The sequence below is a fragment of the Oratosquilla oratoria genome, chromosome 10, assembly GCF_046742065.1.
Source record: "Oratosquilla oratoria isolate Oo_2021 chromosome 10, ASM4674206v1, whole genome shotgun sequence".
Classification (NCBI taxonomy): domain Eukaryota; kingdom Metazoa; phylum Arthropoda; class Malacostraca; order Stomatopoda; family Squillidae; genus Oratosquilla; species Oratosquilla oratoria.
Window position 1 is genome coordinate 33130791 of NC_134786.1, and position 15000 is coordinate 33145790.

The window sequence follows — 15000 nt, forward strand, 5'->3', positions numbered from 1 at the left end:
AAACACATAAATAAATGCATAGGTATAGTTGAATAATAAACAAACAGGTAAATAGTAAATAATAATAAATTGACATATAACTAATAATAAATGATAATCAGACAGACAAATGATAACAAAACAAAAACAAATAATATAAAATAAATTATAATCATTACAGCATCTTGCTTAGGTGTTTATCTAAATTATTCTTAAAGCTTCGAACTGAAATACATTGCACTACCTGTGCAGAAAGTTTATTCCATTCATTAACTACTCGGTTGGCAAAGTTGTTTCTACCTACTTCCAAAATGAATCTATTTCCAGACAGTTTGAGACCATTGTTTCTTGTCTGATTCTCAATCAATGTGAAAATTTTGTCACTTTTGATGTCAATTCCCCTTAAAATCTTAAAGACCTGTATCAAGTCACCTCTGAGTCTACGCTTTTTAGGGAAAACAAATTCATATGTTTAAGTCGATTTTAGTATGATTTATTTTTTATATTTGGAATCAGTTTTGTCTCTCGCCGTTGTACTTTTTCCAGTCTGCCAATGTCAATAATGAGATTCGGTGACCATACGGAAACAGCATATTCCAAATGTGGACGAACTACGATTTATATAGCTTGTTAATGAGTGATGGACTTTTGAAATCAAAAGATTGCGCAATCAGTCCCAGAATGTATGTATATATATGTATACATATATATGTACACACACACACACACACACACACACACACACACACACACACACACACACACACACACACGACTCGGTGGCGCAGTTGGTAGAACGATGAACTACTAGCATGGTGGTGCGCGTAGTGCTTGGTTCGAATCCTGCCCAGGGCCGAAATTAATTTCGGTACAGCTGCGCTTCGGGTCGTTACTCTGACTCTCGTGGGCGTGGAGTTGGGGGTGTGTGTGTGTGAAAGGTCATAGCATTACCCATAGATCGGACCTACGAGCTCTGAGCTCTCTTCCAGGAGGGAAATAGCTGTCGATCACGAGTCGAACACGTGATCCAAAAAGACCAAAGACCAAGTGAATACACACACACACACACACACACACACATATATATATATATATATATATTTATATATATATGTAAATAGATATATAGATATATATATATACACGCATATATATATACATATATATGTATATATATATATACATACATATATATATGTATGCATATATATATACATATGTATATATATACATATATATATATGTATGCATATATATACACATATATATATATATATATATATACATATATATACATGTACATACATATATCCGAACCCACTGCTATCGGCCACCCGTAAGATCACCTTCACAGAGCCTTAGACCACTACACCAACAGACACTTAAAAACCTTGAAACCTGGAATCGAACTGATTCCTGAGGATAGGAAAGATCACTAATCTGCGACCTCAATTCCTGTTTTACACAAGGGCCAAGTGTATCAGTTGGCAAGGGGTAAGGATCGGAACAAATCCCTCTCACGTTTATCGGCATTGTAACTATGAGAGAAATTCGCTAGTGACAGCGACATCAATCCGATAATTTTTATGACGGTCACATGTAGGATTCGAACCCACTGCTATCGGCCACCCGTAAGATCACTTTCACAGAGCCTTAGACCATTATACCAACAGACACTTAAAAAGCCTTGAAACCTGGAATCGAATTGATTCCCGAGGATGGGAAAGATCACTAATCTGCGACCCCGATTCCTGCTTTACACAAGGCCCAATGACAAAAGGTGGCAAGGGGTAAGGATCGGAGCAAATCCCTTTCACGCATATCGCCATTGTAACTATGAGAGAAATTCGCTAGTAACAGCGACATCAATCCGATAATTTTTATGACAGTCGCATGCAGGAGGCGTTTCGATAGATTTCTTAAAACTGATATCGCTATGTGTGAGATTTGGTCCCTTCGTTTTCAACGGAGAGGAATACAACCAATGTAGAGGCCTTACGATGTGGAGCCCCCTCAGTACTGTTTTAGCATCCCTCTATATGGAAGTTTTAGAGAGAGATCATTTTGTAAAAATAATGGGTCGAAACACCTCCTGGTTTCGATATGTGGATGTAGTCGTTGCCCCTAAGAACACCAATTTGGACAACAAACATCCAGTTCACTATGGAACACGAGACAAATAACAAATTGGCCTTCCTCGACACCGTCATCTGGAGGAAAGATAACAAGACCGCATTCTCGGTTCATAGAAAAGGTACCAATAAAGACGACATCATTCACTACTACTCCGGCCATAATGAGAGAATAAAGAGTGGAGTGGTCATAGGATTATTCCTGAGAGCATACCGCATTTGCAGTTAAGAATTTATTAAAGATGACATAGATTATATTTTCAACGTTTTCACCAAACTTTGTTATCCGTAAGGGCTGTTGCACCATCTTAGAGAAAAGGCTTTAAAGATAGCAGAAAGAAGCACAAGGGACAGAGGAGACGTGACTGAAAATTATAGCAAGGGGTATTTGTCCGTGTCAAACTCGAGCCACTTAAGCGAGTTGGGACAGTTGCTCACTAGAGCCGGCGTCAAGAACCAGAACAAAGTCGTGGCCAACGGGGAAGAAAATAGTATCGTCTACAAGATACCGTGTGGAAACTGTCCTATGAGCTACTACGGGGAATCCAGCAGAGGTATTAAAAAGCGGACAATTGAGCACAGGAATGACGTCAAGGCCACTTACCAGATACTCAAGGCCACTTACCAGACTGGAACAGAATAGAGGTGTTGCAGAAAGGACTTCCTAAGAAACTAAGAAAAATAACTGAAGCAGCTTACATCGCTCACCATACAAACAACAACTACCGCGATGGATTTATTAAATTAACAAAAACGACGAGCCGTTTGGTACTTCGCGAGGCAGAGCGGAGGAGGACGAGAGGTCAGGTCGATCATAGCGGTACGCGGAGAGCCTCGGCGGGTATTTAGGGTGTGAGTTGTTTGAAGGTGTATGTACTCTGAAGAAGTCCTGGTAAAGACGAAACGTCAGAATAAATCACTAATGACTCCCTGTGCTTATTTCACCACCCATCCACTCATCTGTCTTACATACTTCAATATATATATATATATATATATATATATATATATATATTTATATATATAAATATATATATATATATATATATATATATAGATATATATATATATTGTGACGCCAAGGGGGAAGGGCCAGGTAAAAAAAAATAGAGTTCTGATTAAAGAATAATTATTTTCTTCAATAGAAGCAAAAACAAACAAGATCAAAGAACAGAGGTCGCCAAGCGAGCAAAATATTACAAGATCCGTTACACTGTAATGTTCACATAAATATCCAAAAGATGAATAAGTACTAGTCAATGAGTCCCTTTAGACCATAAATGGCCACATTTGCCAAGGAATGTAAATATAAATAGTCGATCAAATATCGACATTCAAAAGAATACAGTCTTTACAAAGACATACGTAAATATGCAAAGTCGGGAAATAACAATGACTTGCAAAGAATAGAGTCCTACAAAGACACTCGTAAATACACAAAGTCGAGAAATATATCGACTATCAAAAAAATACAGAGTCCTACAAAGGCACTCGTAAATACACAAAGTCGAGAAATATATCGACTATCAAAAGAATACAGAGTCCTACAAAGACACTCGTAAATACACTAAGTCGAGATGAAACTACGACTAAATTTCTAAGTCCAACAAAGTGAAAAAAGGAACTAGCATAAGGCTAGACAAGGTTTGAGGTAAGTAGCAAGGGGCTCTGTATAAGCAGAGACCAACTTTTCCGTTGTAATCACCGATATATATACATTTCTCTGCTAGGCCACGGAGGGCTGCCAAGTGTTGCTAGATGCAACGATCAACAAGAGAGTTTTAGAATAATTCCATGAACATACATGGGTATTCTTTACAACAAGGTATACAAAATAATACATGATAAAGTTACCTTGACAATCTTAGAATAAAGCAGAAAGTTAATAGTTCTTATATGAAAATCTATACATTGGAACTTACGTAAATGGAAGTTGGAACGCTGTTGCCAAAACTTACGCTCCCACGCAATTTTTAATCAGAGCGCACGTAGGCATCTCGTTCTCACACCAACGCTTGGACTTCCGAAAACAATAATAATATGGAATTTCTCAAATCTTACGTAAATCAGTACCTAAGATTGACAAGATAGATCCAAAAGATAATACACATACATAAATCTATATGCAAGGAATGGAACATGTTTGACAAAACAAGAGAAGAACGAAATACGTATAAAATATAGAATTAATCACTTTGACAGACTTCATACATCGTATCAACGGTTTAGTCACCAAGGAGTCCACCAAGCCTACCGCGGGAAAAGCCGGCATAACTCAAGGTACACATACGCACATGCGTGCACATGTAATGTTTGAAACCTTCACTACGACGAATCTGTAGTCGTAACTATATACATATACTATACATATGTATATATATTTATATACATACACTATACACACGCACACACACACACAGACACACAGACACACACACACACACACACACACACACACACACACACATATATATATATATATATATATATGTGTGTGTGTGTGTATCATATATATATATACATATATATAGTATATATATATATATTCTTATACACACTCACACACACGTACACACACACACACACACACACACACACACGCACGCACACACACACACACACACACACACAAACACACACATAAATATACATATATATATATATATACATATATATATATATATATATATATATATATATGCAGAAAGATCACTAAAAACAACACGTGATCCAAAAATTTTGCTGGTAACTACCAAGGATATCGGAAGAAAACAGTAACTCCCAAGCGCTTTCGTGTAATTCATATCTTTCGTGTATTCCCCTGAATATGCGAATTACACGAAAACGCATGGGAATTACTGTTTTCTTCCAATTTCCTTAGTGGTTACCAGCAAAGAAAAAAAAAATATATATATATAAAAAAAAAAATATATATATATATATATATATATATATATATATATATATATATATATACATATATTGGAAACTAGTATGTTATAACACATTTGTAAAAGATCACTGTTAACCCACTATCGGAGAATATATATCTGCTGAAGAGGACTACAGAGAGTAGTCGAAATATACAGTTTCTCTGTACTCTCCGTTATTATTTCTCCGATAGTGGGTTAACAGTGATATATATATATATATATATATATATATATATATATATATATATATATATATATACATATATATATATATACTATACCTATATATATATATATATATATATATATATATATATATATATATATATATATATTATATGCACATATATATATGTATATATGTATACATATATATACATATATATACATATATATGTATATATATACATATATATATATATGTACTATACATATATATATATGTATATACATATATATACACATATATATATATATATATGTATATACATATATGTATATATATATGTATTTATATATGTGTATATATATATATATATATTCATACACACACACACATACACACACACACACACACACACACACACACACATATATATATATATATATATATATATATATATATATATATATATATATTCTAAACAGAAATGTAGTAGCACATTTGTAAATGACACACAGGAACCCACAGACTTTCCTGAAGAGGGCTACAGTTGATAGCCGTAATATAGGATTCTTCTTTATTCAAAGTTTATTTTCTCCGACTGTGGGTTTCCTGTGATATATATATATATATATATATATATATATATATATATATACACATATATATATATATATACAGATATATATGTATATATATGTATATATACACATATATAAATAAATGCATATATATATACATATATATATATATATGTATATATATATGTATATATATATATATACAACAGGCTTTTCCCCCTTATAAGGGAGGTAGTAAAAAAAAAAAAAAAAAATCCCACACATTCCATCCCTAAAAACACTCCACTCCCCTCTACCCTCTACCCTCCCTCTTCTCTTTGCCCATTGGATGACGGGTCATCTATGCATCTTGTCCACTGCCCTGGGTCAGAGGCACATCAACAGCAAGGTCGCTTCATTAAATCGGCGACCCCCACTCTCCGTTCCCACATGCAGAAAAGGAGAAGACGGGAAGAAATCTCTTCGGGCTGCGTCATATTTTTCTCATACATACTACCTCAACCCCTATCTCCCCACCCATTCCAACGCATGCATCACATCATCAATATACAACCGTTCTCCATTCACCCCTGTCTTCTGTCCTCTCCCTTCCTTCCTCAACAGACAGTCCCCTCTTCCCCAAAACCTTTTTAACACGTCCATCCATCTCATCCTAGGTTGCCCCCTAACGTTCACTCCCTCCACATCTGCCTTCCATACCTCTTTTACCAGTCTTTCTTCAATCACTCTTTCCATGTGTCCAACCCATCCCAATACTTTTTCATCCACCCTATCTCCCAACTCACTTATCACCCCCGTTCTCTTCCTCAACTCCTCATTTCTCAATCTATCCAGCCTAGTAATCCGCATCATACTTCTCAGACATCTCATTTCAAACACATTCAAACTCCTTCTCTCTTCCTCTCTTATGTTCCATATTTCTGCCCCCATACAGTGCTGTTGGCACAATCACTCCTTCATACAATCTCCTCTTAGCCTCCTTTCCTAAATGTCTATTCCCTATTACACTTTTTAATCCACCAAGGCATTTACTCGCTTCCCTCAATCTACATTCTACTTCCTCCTCCACTCTACCCTTTCCTGCCACATTCGCACCCAAGTATCTAAAACTATCCACTTCCTCCAGTCGCTCTATCTTAATGCTCACATGCAGTCTGCTGCCACTTTCACCCCTTGTACATCTCATCACCTTACTTTTACCCACATTTATCTTTAACTTTCTTCTTTCACATACTCTCCTGAACTCTGTCACCAGCTTCCTCATTCACTCCTCTGATCCTGCTATAAAACGCAGTGTCGTCCACAAACAACGGCTGGTTCACCTCCCAATTTTCTCCATTTTCTTTAAACATCTCCAATCCCTGACCCAGTACCCTTGCATTTATCTCTTGCACCTCCCCATCCATGTATAAGTTGAACAGCCGGGGCTGCATAAGGCATCCCTGACGAAGTCCCACCTTTACCTCGAACCACTCACTCTCTCCATTTCTAATCCTGACACATGCTCTACTACTCTCGTAAAAACTCTTGACAGCTCCTAGAAGCTTTCTTCCTATCCTGTATATCTGCAAAATCTCCCACACTGACTTCCTGTCTATTCTGTCGTAAGACTTTTCCAGATCCATAAATTTTGCCCAAAAAACATCCTTACCTTTTCCTATAGCTCTCTCACATAGGTCTTTTAATGCGCGTGGATGTGGTACAGATGAGAGTAAAAGGGATGAGATAGGTAGTATGGTTGTGAAAAGAAAGATGGATGTATTGGCGTAGAGTGAAAATAAGTTCAGAAAGAAGGGCGAGTGTGAGGTTGGGAGTGTAATTGGTAGGTTCTCAGTAGTAAAGAGAGGGCGAGGGAGAGAAGGGGTGGCTATACTAGTAAGTGAAGAGGTAGGTAAACATGAAGTGGAATGGTAGGAGGTTTCTTCAAGGATAATGTGGATGAAAGTGAAACTGGGAAAGGAGTTGTGGGCTGTTGTCAGTGCATATGGGCCTGGTAGTGAAAAGAATGTAAAAGAAAGGGAGGCCTTTTGGATAGATTTAAATGAGTGCATAGAAGTAATAGGGAGGAATGTCAATGCAGTAGTATTGAGAGACCTTAATGCTAGGGTAGGAAATCAACCAATTGGTGGAGTAGCTGGGAAATGTGGAGTTCCAGGAAAGAATCGTAGTGGAGAGTTTATGGTGGAGATGTGTCTAGAAAGAGAGTTGATGATAGCAAATACAGTGTTTAAGAAGAAAGTCAAGCATAAGTACACATGGGAGAAGGTGGTGGATGGAAGGGTGGTAGATTGAGCGTTAATGGACTATGTAGTGGTAGATAGGAGTATAATAGAAAGAGTTAAGGATGTATTGGGCTAAAGGGAGAGAGTGGGGGAATATCAGATAATTTTTTGTGGAAGGTAAGTTAAGGGTGGAGGATAGATGGAGAAAGAGGAAAAGGACAAAAGGTAGGGAGGTGCTTAGAGTGAACTCTTGAAATGAAAAGGAAAAGGAGAAGGAGTACAAGAAGAAGCTGAGAGAGGAGTGGGAGGGAGTGAAGGATAGAGTAGAAGTAGGAGTGGAGGAGGAATGGGGATGGTTCAAGGAGGGAGTCACAAAGTGTGCAAAGATGGTGTGTGGAACAAGAAGGACGGGAGGAAATAGAAGGAAGGGTAGTGAATAGTGGCATGAGGAAACAAAGAAGGTTGTAAAAGAGAAGAAGCGAGCATTCACAGATTGGTTACAAAATAGGACGAGGGAGTCATATGAGGGGCACAAAGAAAAGAGAAGAGAAGTAAAGCACACGGTAAAGAGGAGAGCAGATGTGAAATAGGGGTAAGAGTATGATATATAAATAATAAAAAGATGTTTTGGAAAGAAATTAAGAGAGAAAGAGGAGGCGAATCAAGTAGAGAAGAAAAGGTAAAAGGTGCAGATGGAGAGATAATAATGGAAGAGAAGTCAATAAGGGGAAGATGGACAGAGTATATTAGGGAGTTGCTAAATGTAAAGGAGGATATGGAGTGAAAGATAGTTGCAGTGGGAAGTGCTAAGAAAATGAATGAGTGACGAGTGAGGAAAATGGAAGAGAAATAAAAAAAAAATGAAGTGAAGGCAGTTGTTAATATAATGAGAGCAGGTAAGGCACCTGGTCTGAATGGATGCCATGCAGAATGTCTAAAAAAAAAAGGAGATACAGTAATGGTGGACTGGCTGGTGAGGTTATTTAATGTTAGTTGGAGAGAGGGCAGAGTGCTGGAAGACTGGAGGAGTGCCTGTATAGCTCCACTTTACAAGGGAAAAGGGGACAAGTGTGAGTGTAGTAGTTTCAGAGGGACTAGCTTGTTAAGTGTAGTTGAAAAGGCTTAAAGAAGGATCTTGATTGAGAGGATTAGGAGAGGAACATTGGGAGAAAGTGGCGAGGAACATTGTGGATTTACGACAGGAAGAGGCTGCGTAGATCAGATATATAATATAATACATATATATATATATATATATATATATATATATATATATATATATATATATATATATGTATATAACGTAGAAACCACTGTTGGAGTAGAAAAGACTGGAAACGGGGAATCTATATATTTCGATTGCAAACTGCAATCCTCTTTAGTAGATACAAATAAGAGAGAGGACGTGCTGTTTAAGTAGCACCCTTAACAAAAGAAAGGGGAACATGGGAAGATATCTCTACCCTCTTCTCACTCCGCATGTGAGGTCAGGAGGCAAATGAGCTTTCACTAGGTTGGAGATGAAGAGTCCGGACATTATGTCCGGGGACCATTGCCCCTTTGAAATATTCATGTTGGGCTGAAATTCAATAATCGTAGATTCTACCATTTTTCTCCTGAACTCACATCTGGATTTATAAATAAGCTCAGCTCTGTCCCAATCTAAACAATGTTTAAATTGCTTAACATGTTGGAACACAGCTGAGCTATCTTGTGCATATTTAATGGAACGTTTATGTTCAATATTCCTGGTATTCAAATCCCTTCCAGTCTGTCCGATGTAAACTAGGTCACAACCTTTACACGGAATCGAATAAACCCCTTGGCTCTGCTCTTCTTTTAACCTTTGATGGACATTTACCACCTTTTTATTAATGGTGTTAGGGTAATAATTAATCAAATTTAATTTGTCTTTGGGAAGAAACTTGGTCGAGGGAATGAAGGATTCAGAAAAGGGAACGATTAAAGAGCTCTTACCCAATGAAAAATTAGAGGAAGTGGGGGTGGTGTTGAAAAAATTGGATCTCGCTCGGCTGAGGGCTTTGACCAAGAACCAATCCGGGTAAGCTAAATTACTAAGTTGAGATTTTATAATGTTAAATTCTCCTTCAAGAAACTGGGGGCTGCAAATTCTAAGAGCTCGAAGGAATAATCCTGAAGCGACGCTACTTTATACTTTGTCTGGGTGACTGCTGAAAAAATGAAGATAACTACCAGAGTGGGTTTCTTTTCTATAGACGGTAAAAGCAAGCTTGTCTCCGTCACGAACAATAAGAACATCTAAAAAGGGTAGCTTACCTTGTTCTTCCCATTCAACTTTAAACTTAATGTTGGAGGCTAAGGAATTTAAATTAGCAAAGAAGTTATCGAATGAGCCCCAATTTTCATCCCAAAGAGTGAAAATGTCATCTACGTATCTAAACCAAACCATGTCTGCGGGTTTAATGGTGGGCAGAAGAACAGACTCAAAGTATTCCATGTACAGATTGGCCAATACAGGAGAGAGATTTGAACCCATGCTACAACCAAATTTTTGTCTGAAAAAAAAAATTCTGGAAGGAAAAAACATTTGATGTGACACACAGGCGAATAAGCGCAATGATTTTTGAAACGGGAAGTGGGAATTTGTCCTGAAATGGTTGTAGCTTAGTTTCCAGGAAGGATAGAACGTCATCAATACAGACATGAGTGTAGAGATATCTTTTTGTTTGGTAATTTCTTCATGGGTACCATTGAGACAGAACTCCTGGCAGAGGCCCGTCCCTCCATTTACTGCCGTTACGTGGATGATATCTTCGTACGAGTAAGAGACGAGAGGAAACTTCAAGACCTGAAAACCCACTTCTTCAAAGCCTCAGGACTTAATTTCACCTACGAAGAAGCTAACAATGGACACCTCCCTTTCCTTGACATCCTCGTCACAGCACAGCAGACAGGCTTCCTAACAACAGTTTACACAAAACCGACAAACCCTGGACTTTGCCTGAATGGAAAAAGTGAGTGCCCTTCCAGGTACTTACACACCACTATCGGCGCATATGTCAGAAGAGCACTTTCACACTGCTCCACATGGAGAAATACACACCAAGAACTGGAAAGACTAACTCAGGTCCTGGTTAACAATGGATAAACAAATTCAGACGTAACACATATCACAAAAAATATCCTAGACAAATGGTACACAAAAGAAGATAACCCGACACCTAACAACAAAAACTCCATCAATTTATATTACAAGAATCACATGTCAACAGAATACAAAACAGATGAAAAGATTTTAAAAGAAATCATTAACAAGAACATACAGACAACAGACCCCGAAAAACAAATCCAACTCATCATTTATTACAATACTAAGAAAACAGCCCAATTGATTATCCGTAACCAACCCACCACCACAAAAACAACACTACAACAAGACCACGTTGTATACCAAAATAAATGCAATAGTGAGGCGTGTGGATCTCACACTTACATTGGTATGACAACAACACAATTAACACGACGCCTAACATGCCACCTGTCCAACGGATCAATCAGGTCACACTATACCTCTTCCCACAACAAAGCACTAACAAGAAAAGACCTAGACAATAACACGACAATCATAGACAGGGAATCGGATCCCCGACGGCTACTGTTCCTGGAAGCCATATACATACAAGATAACCATCCTAACATCAACATCCAGACCGAAGACCTGCGCGTCTTACCATCCATGAAGAGACTGAACACAGACAGAATCACTACACGCACTGGGAGAGGTCTCTCAGATCTCCAGTAACCCGGCTCCCCTATTGGTCCTAGGCAACCAATCAGAGGAGACCTCTTCCTGCAAGAAGCCTTATGATCCCAACTCCATGAATAAATACGACATCCATAGACACTGCACATCAGATCGCCCAGAAGATGGAACCAGGAAGTTCCGAAACGTCGGCCACAATAGGACAACTACTAAGATACGTCAAATTTGAAGACAAAAAGATTGTACGTTGTATCGAAGCTACACGTAATAAAATAATCAACAGTGAATCCTCTTTAGCCTTCAACCTCGTATGTTTACAAGAGAATATACTACCTGGCTACACCAATATATATATATATATATATACGTATATATATACATAAATATATATATATATATATTTATATATATAGTTACACTTAAAGTAGCATACATATACATACATACATATACCAAGGCTTTTTCCCCTTACAAGGGGGGTAGCCAAAAAGAAAAAGGCATAAAATCATTCCAACCCATTCCATCACTAAATACACTCGACACCCCTCCATCCTCCCTCTTATTTTAGCACCTCCTGAATGACGGGTCATCCCTGCACCTTGTCCACTGCCCTGGGTCAGAAGCAGTGTCGCAAGACACAGCACATTCACAGCAAGGCCGCTTCATTAAATCGGCGACCCCCCCTCTCCGTCCCCCCATTGCATAAGATGAGAGGACGGGGAGAAATCCCTTCGGGCTGCGTCAAATTTTGCTCACACATACTACCTCACCCCCCATCCCCCTGACCATTCCACATAATGCAATCACACATCATCCATATACAACCATTCTCCATTCACCCCTGTCTTCTGTCCTCTCCCGTCCTTCCTCAACAGACATTCCCCTCTTCCCCAAAGCCCCCTTCACCCCATCCATCCGCCTCATCCAAGGACGTCCCCTCATGTTCACTCCCTCCACATCTGCCTTCCACACCTGTTTTACTAGTCTTTCTTCACTCATTCTTTCCATGTGTCCAAACCATCCTAATATTCTTTCATCAACCCTATCTCTCAGCTCCTTTTCCACCCCTGTTCTCCTCCTCACCTCCTCATTTCTCACTCTATCTAGCCTAGTAACCCCCATCATACTTCTCAGACACCTCATCTCAAACACATTCAAACTCCTTCTCTCTTCTTCCCTTATATTCCATGTTTCTGCCCCATACAGTGCTGTTGGCACAATCACTCCTTCATACAGTCTCCTCTTAGCATCCATTCCCAAATGTCTATTCCTCATTACACTCTTTAATCCACCAAGGCATTTATTCGCTTCTCTCAATCTACATTCTATCTCCATTTTCACTCCACCTTTTCCTGCCACATTTGCACCCAAGTATCTAAAACTATCCACTTCCTCCAGTCGCTCTCCCTTAATGCTCACTTCCAGTCTACTGCCACTTTCACCCCTTGTACATCTCATCACCTTACTTTTACCCACATTTATCTTTAGCTTTCTTCTATCACACACTCTCCCAAACTCTGTAACCAACTTCCTCAATCCCTCCTCCGATCCTTCCACAAGCGCAGTGTCGTCCGCAAACAACAGCTGGCTCACTTTCCACTTTTATCCATTTTCTTTAATCATCTCCAATCCCTTGCCCACTACCCTTGCATTTACCTCTCGCACCACCCCATCCATGTATAAGTTGAACAGCCAGGGCGACATAACGCATCCTTGACGAGGTCCCACCTTTACCTCGAACCACTCACTCTCTCCATTTCCAATCCTGACACAAGCTCTACTACTCTCATAAAAACTCTTGACAGCTCCCAGAAGCTTTACTCCTATCCCGTATATCTGCATAACCCCCCACAGTGCCTTCCTGTCTACCCTATCATAAGCCTTTTCCAGATCCATAAAAGCCCAAAAAACATCCTTCCCCTTTCCTATAGCTTTCTCACATATCTGTCTTACCACAAATATCTGATCTACACAACCTCTACCTGTCCTAAATCCACACTGTTCCTCACCAATTACTCCCTCTGTTCCTCTCCTAATCCTCTCAATCAAGATCCTCCCATAAGCCTTCCCAACTACACTTAACAAGCTAATCCCTCTGAAACTACTACATTCACACTTGTCCCCTTTTCCCTTGTAAAGAGGAACTATATAGGCAGTCCTCCAGTCCTCCGGCACTCTACCGTAATTCCAGCAAACATTAAATAACCTCACCAACCAGTCCACCATCACTGTACCTCCCTTTTTCAGACATTCCGCATGGCATCCATCCAGACCAGGTGCCTTACCTGCTTTCATCATCTTTACAACTGCCTTCACCTCATCCTTCCTTACTTCTCCTCCATTCTCCTCATTCATCACTCTCATTTTCTTCGCACTTCCCACTGCAGCAATCTTTCCTTCCCTATCCTCCTTCACATTTAGCAACTCCCTAAAATATTCTGCCCATCTTCCCCTTGCTGCCTTCTCTTCCATTATCATCTCTCCATCTGCACCTTTTACCTTTTCTTCTCTACTTGATTCGCCACCTCTACCTCTCTTAATTTCTTTCCAAAACATCTTTTTATTACATAAATTAGCAAATACAAATAAAAACGTTAGCTACATATCTAAACATAGGTGGTGGCTATTGAATAGTAGGTTTTAAAGTTAGATTAATTTTCAGAGCTGAAATGGCAACCAGACTTGAAGGGAAAAAAAACATGTTGGAAAGGATAAAAGATAACGAAACTCAATTGGAAATTGGAAACACATTTCAAGTTCAAAGAACCGATATAGATAAAAATGAACATTGAGTTATGGTAAATGAGGAAATTGATCAGAGGAGATAGAATAGCACAGTTGACATGAGGGTTTGATTAGTTGTAGGAATAATAGAAGAAGTTGGGAGAGGCCTTTGTTTTCCAGTTGACTTCAAATAGTTGACGAAACACACTGATTGCTGGAAGAAGTCACCGCTACTCGAATGTTAACAACTATTTCCATTAATCCAAAGATGAATCTCATTACATCTGATGCTCTTCATTCGTGCTAACGTCAAATATATCTATTATTCTTCGTCCAGAAAAATTATAAATTTCCACTTCTGATATGTTCAATCAACATTAAAAACAGCTTAAATTGGCAGCCCAACTCTTAAAAAATGCCTCTTTGTTGCACAGATGCCATTCTGTCTCTCTCTTTCTTTATCTCTCTCTCAACTTTAAACACTATTGGCTCTCTTTGATCTCCTTTTCCCTTTCTGCCCT